Source organism: Salmo salar, chromosome ssa27, assembly GCF_905237065.1.
Source record: "Salmo salar chromosome ssa27, Ssal_v3.1, whole genome shotgun sequence".
Taxonomy (NCBI): domain Eukaryota; kingdom Metazoa; phylum Chordata; class Actinopteri; order Salmoniformes; family Salmonidae; genus Salmo; species Salmo salar.
Genome location: NC_059468.1, coordinates 2,192,436 through 2,198,823, shown reverse-complemented (window position 1 = coordinate 2,198,823; position 6,388 = coordinate 2,192,436). Strand labels below are relative to the sequence as shown.

The 6,388-nt window shown below is 38.5% G+C and overlaps 1 long non-coding RNA gene across 1 annotated transcript; it reads left to right on the top strand.

Moving 5' to 3' along the window:
• Positions 1-3,652: 3,652 nt before the first annotated feature.
• Positions 3,653-5,722, top strand: LOC123730953 (uncharacterized). The gene is made up of 4 exons (XR_006762439.1): positions 3,653-3,801; positions 4,392-4,511; positions 4,646-4,738; positions 4,867-5,722. It is a non-coding gene; the product is annotated as an uncharacterized lncRNA (long non-coding RNA).
• The last annotated feature ends 666 nt before the right edge of the window (positions 5,723-6,388 follow it).

Here is a 6,388-nt window from a genome sequence, read left to right as displayed (position 1 = left end):
CATATTAAATAACCGACTACACCCCTCCCCATTGATGCATCTATATCATGTTATTGTAGCAACCTGTCCAATATACTCATTCATATACTGCATATTTATTCAATTTCATAACAGTATATCCATTAGCAGTGTAGCCTATCATTTCCTTTGAGGGCCTTTTGGAAGGGGTGTTAGGAACAAAAACATCCCTAGCTCTAAAATGATGTTCCCACTGTTTTGGGTTATAGTGATCTTACCCATGACACTGAATGTGGTAAAATGGCACTCATGCTTCAAGCATAATATATCTAATTGTACTGAACTTACAAAACAACCAGTTTAGGTTCAGTGATTGAGTCCACCATTTCAGCTCACGGAGAGAGAACTGCCCCCATGCTTTTCTCCAGTTCCCACAACTCTCCACTTTGTCATGGTCGTCATCTCATCATTTCATGCCCACTTTTCAAAAAATATGTTTATCTCTTTTGCATAAACAACTTAGATCAGTCTTGGTTTCTATGGAAACTAATTAGCAACACTGAGTATGTGGGCGTTTCAGAAAATCACGTTTTGTATGACTTGGTGAATCCCTGACGGAATATCAGATCTATTTTATCTAGGACATCAACATTAAGTCCAAATATATATTTGTCAGTCATCAACTGTAAATAGAAGTCTTCTTTGTAGACGTCACTTAACTCTTTACACTCGTGGGAATTGGCCTATATGGATATGGCTAAATTGAAATGTTTCTTACAGAAGAAATATACAAAGCATATGCATAGTCATGGTACCAATTGAAAGGGAACAGTTTGGAGATTATGGGGAAATTGTTAGACCAAAGTTGAGGTCACAACAGTTCACCTGACACAAGATTAAATCCAAACATTACACTTGATTTTATGTGCATTTTACATTTACTGTACTTTTTGCCACATAGATAAAATACTTTGGATACATTCAGTAAAATATGCTAAGAATATTCCTGGATAATGTGGGGTAGTGAGAGGACTAACTGATGCCTCCAAATGGTCACACACCTCTCCAAAGACTGCACAGTTCCTAAGTAATTTCAAAGCACTTTTATGTCTCAAAGAAGAGCTCTCCTAGCTCTGCCGTTGAGGAACTAGAGCAAGCACGCTTGTAGTTGTTTTGTTTGGAACACAACCTTGAATCCTCGCCATCACACAATTACTGTTATTGGTGTTTACGCAATCCAAAAACTGCCCATTATAAATCACAATCTGGGTCAGGCATCATTTGAAAGCTTGTTATATTGCTAACATGACTAGCTAAGTTATAAAATATGATCTTACAGTGTTATGCTTTCACAAGGCAATTCAGAGAAACAAATCATAATTTTGGTACGCATAGAAAGGAGTCATGAGTGCATTCAGGTGTGTGTTCTGCAGCAAATGTTCTTCACAATAGACAAACAGGCTCGTTCTGTTCAGAACAACCCAGGGTGTGGCACCATGTCATCTTTTAACAGTACATCAAACACAGTAATCATAAATGTTGACACACTGTAAAAAATGACCCACGGGCTCTGTAAATATTGCAAAATAAAATCATTGACTTTTACTTAAAAGAATAGGTTTTTGGTTTTACTTACGTTTTGAGTATAGTACTTAATTGATGTGTTGAAAAAGACTGGCATTTTCAAATAAAAATCCAAGGTAATATGCTGCTAAATTTGAACAAATATTTCTAAGTAATAACCAACAACTGTGATATTCAAATGATCATGTTGGACTGACATGCTAGAGCTAGTTATGAACGTTAATTGTGCTTTGAACATTTCAGCAGACATCATCTTGATCTTTCTCCTCTGGAATGGCCATTTTGTTAATTTATTACCTTTACTTTATTTTATTTTAGAAAATATTTACACAAGAAGCAACCTAATATCACACAGTCAAACTCTCATTACATTTAGTAAGTTCACCATTTATTACCTTTATTACCTTTATTTTAGTAAGTTCACCAGTCAGTTAAGAACACATTCTTATTTACAATGACAGCCTAGGAACAGTGGGTTAACTGCCTTGTTCAGGGGCAGAACAATAGATTTTCACCTTGTTAGCTCAGGGATACCATCCAGCAAACTTTCGGTTACTAGCCCAACGGTCTAACCACTAGGCTACCTGCTGCCCCCATATGTTATCTCATTCTAAAATAAGGAAGACACACATTGTCAATACCTGCCTGGGCGATAACGCATTGTGTAAAACATAAATAGGGCCCTATGAAAATATTATTATTTTTCCCAAATGCTGTTTTATTTTCCGGAATTCCGTGTTAACTTTTTGTTGCCTAACGTGCTCAATCCATTTGGTTGATTTAAAAATACAGTATATATCTAATACAAATCAAATCAAATCAAATGTATTTATATAGCCCTTCGTACATCAGCTGATATCTCAAAGTGCTGTACAGAAACCCAGCCTAAAACCCCAAACAGCAAGCAAAGCATGTGAAAGAAGCACGGTGGCTAGGAAATACCTATTATTCACACTAATGTTGGGTTACTGTAATAAAAATATCCTGTATATCCTGTCCGAGGGCTACCGTGTATTCTGTTTAAAATTGTGGATTCCATAGGATTCCGTCTGAATTTTCTACATTGCGGAAATCATGGGGCCTTACAAGCCCTAATGTGAGTTACAATGAACAAACACAGACATTTGAATATATTGACATACCTTGTCAATGTATTCGGGAAAATATGGTATGTCCAGTACTCAGGAACGTCTGAATACGTGAATACCTATAACTAAAGAAGAGGAGTTGTATTAAAATCTAGGACAATGTCAGGAAAATAACACTTGAATGACTTCAGCTTTAGATAGCTAGCTAGCTAGCTAGCTAGGTAAAAAATGGAACAACAAGAAGGTTTCTGCAAGGACAGGTGTAGCTAGATAGCTAGGTGTAGTTAGCTAGCTAGCTAAGTTTTGTTCCTACCTGTCTCTTCCTGGGTAGCTTGCCTAGCAGGCAAACATTACCTTGCAGAGGCACATGTGTTTAGTTCTACTGTAATGTTTTTTGTTGTTGATAAGCTAGGTAGCTAATATTAAATAGCTATTTCGGTTCATATAAAACTTACACAAAAATGACAAAAGTTAGAAACAGCGCTGAGGCGAGTAAATGCACTGCTAACTTACTAGCTAGTAGCATGCCCACCACTAGCTAACTATACAGACATCACAACCGATAACTAGCTAGCTTATCAACGTGCAAATTTATAACGTACTCTGGCAATACAGTTAGCTAAAGGCTTTTCATACTTGAAAAATATTATTTAACGTTTTCCACTAATATATTTTACATTTCTATGAAAATATGTGTGGAGAGATCCAAACTACATTCCAAGTTATAATTTGGTCCTTACCTGCCACGTGGCCAGGGTGGCAGGTAGCCTAGTGGTTAGAGTGTTGGACTAGTAACCTAAAGGTTGCAAGATCGAATCCCTGAGCTGACAAGGTAAATCTCTGTCATTCTGCCCCTGAACAAGGCAGTTAATCCACTGTTCCTAGGCCATCATTGAAAATAAGAACTTGTTCTTAACTGATTTTCCTAGTTAAATAAAGGTTAGACAAGTAATAATATGTTGAAGCTTATCTATACACAAAAAATGTATTGATTTTATCTTAATTTCGTAGGGATCAGCAGTTTTGCTGCATTCAAGTACAAATACTTGACAACCACAACATTGTGAGTGCCGAAATGGCAAAGACCTCATATCGAAGACAAGATGTCGTTCAGGCCCTTCCTGTGAAGGACTTCAAAGAAAGATGGCCAGCCCTGTTTGAGCCCACTCAGGTACAAAATACAGCTGAATGAAAATAGTCAATGTAGGTAAAAAAAATATATATTCATGTCACGTCCTGACCAGTAAAAGGGGTTATTTGTCATTGTAGTTTGGTCAGGGCGTGGCAGGAGCTGTTTGTTTTGTGTGTTTCGGTGTTTTCTATTTCTATGTTGGGGTTTTGGCAATGACCTCCAATTAGAGACAGCTGGTTGTCGTTGTCTCTAATTGGAGGCCATATTTAGTTGTGTTTGTTTCACTTGTGTTTTGTGGGTGGTTGTTTTCCTGTATAGCCTGTGTTTCCTAATGGAACTGTTTCGTCGTTTTGTTTAAGTGTTATCTTTAAATAAATTAAGAAGATGAGCACTATACCCGCTGCGCCTTGGTCCTATCCTTACGACGCCTATGACAATTCATTTAAATATTTTGTGTTGTCTTGACCTAATATTCTAATCTATAAGTATATATGTATTAAAGATTAGTCTGAACATTCTCACTCTGCACATGCTTTGGGAGGGGTTTCCCAATAGCATTCCAGCTCTCATTCTGTTCTTATCTGTTCAGAAGATGTTTCCTCCCCCTTCTCTCTCGCTCTCTCTCTCAGATTAAGGAAGAGTTCAGAAGAATTACAACTGTTGCTCTTGAGTTCACCTTTATCCAGAAGCTGGACGAATATACACCAAAACTGTTGGACTTGTTTATGTCAAAAGGAGGTGCTGTAAAGGTGGGAAAGCAGAAAATCTTTGCAGTTCTGTACAGGGTATGCACAGTACCACCTTCACAATAGTATATAGGTTATACTGTATGTATTTAGTTGCTGGTATTAAATGCAATTATTTGTATAACATCATATTACAGTGCAACACCATCTAGGAGAGAGGAGACAGTGTGATCCGTGGCCTGATCATATACCTCGGCGAGAGGGTTGAAGACCTTATTGCAGAATACAAGGTAAAGGTTTTTATTTTTGTATCCTTATTTATCTTTAAATGAGGTATCTTCATTTGTTTCCCTCTCCTCCTCAAGTTGCACAGATAATGTAATAGCCTAGTCTGTTATTTCTTAATTGTTTCACTCAGGATGCTGACAACACCATGATCCGAGAAGACCTCATTCAGCATGTGATGAAGGTGTTCACTGTGAAGGATCTGCACCAGAATATAGAGCATGGGATCTGCATCGAAGGAGCAGAGGTCCTGGCTGGTATTCGCAGTGTTGCACAGTCATGTACCTTGCTTTTGGGCCTCAACTATGGCTTAAATCTAAGGTACCCCAAAGAACTGAAATATACCTTTGAGGTGTTCCAAAAAGTATTCTTGGAACTTGATGATCTCAGGACCTCCCCACAGGTCCAAGCTATAAAGATTAAGTTACTTATTTTCAGAGATATCTAGAGATATCTATGAGAACTCTCAAAGGGCCACTCACAAACTGTGCTGTAAACCCTACTTAGAAAGCTGAAAATCTAGTTGCTAGGTGGTATAGGAGCTACAGTTTACATGATGCTCTTTTTCAGGTGGTCATATGAAACATTGTCAATTCCTGTTAAAAACACTGCTTTGTTTTAAAACTTACTCCATATGCACTAGTGGATTTCTGAGATTATTTGTAGTCAGGTGCAAGCTATCTGGATGTAACTGTAACTTTAAAACCATACACCCCTCTCGGTCACACTGTCTTAAGGTTTCCTTTATTTGATCAAATACAGCAATACGCTCTGTACCCTCAATAGGAGCATAAACATTACAAAAAAAATTAAAAAATAAAACATAACATCCACCTTGACCAATAAAACCCGACCCTTGACAATCTCTGTTGTAGATACCACAGTCACTCCTAAGCCTGAATAAAGCAAAATTGCCACCCCAGCACTGAAATTAGTACCATGACTGAGTATATGCTGCCCCTCCCACCACATACCCCAGTCAACCTCATTAGCCTCATCACTATGTGTCTCCTGTAGAAAAAGTACATTAAGCCTTTTCTGTTTTATTACTTCTAATACCCAAGCCCTCTTATTCCCCTCTTAGTCCCTTCCCCCAGTAATATTGAGAGAACCTACCCTTAGTACCTCCATATAGAAAAGAGAAAGGAAAAGCAGAAAACACCACAGAGAAACCAGACAAGGAGAAAAAAACACCCTATGAGGCAAGATCATCATCATCGTTTTATTTTTCTCTTAACCTGACCACGTTTCCCACTGCCTTTCGCTGCAGTGACAGTAGTAGCAAATTTCTTCAAGCGAAAAAAAAACAGGCAATTTCACAGATTTCCCAAAAGTCTGATCCAGGAACCCATTTACCTCCTCTAGATTGTAAATTGAGTCTTCATCAGCTGCTATCGTATCAGGAGAGATATCCATATCCATATCCTGATCCTGATACTCCTCAACTGAGGCCACAGACCACTGACTCCCCTCTACCACATCCCTCTCAACACTCCCCACTTGCACCCCATCACTCGTACCAGGCATCTCCTCCACTACCTGGGAGCCTAGCTCCACATGAACCCCCTCCTGTACCCCAGCACTCGTACTGGGCAACTCCTCACCAGTCTGAGGAAATGGCTCTTCAGATCTGTCCTTACCTTCTACAACAATAT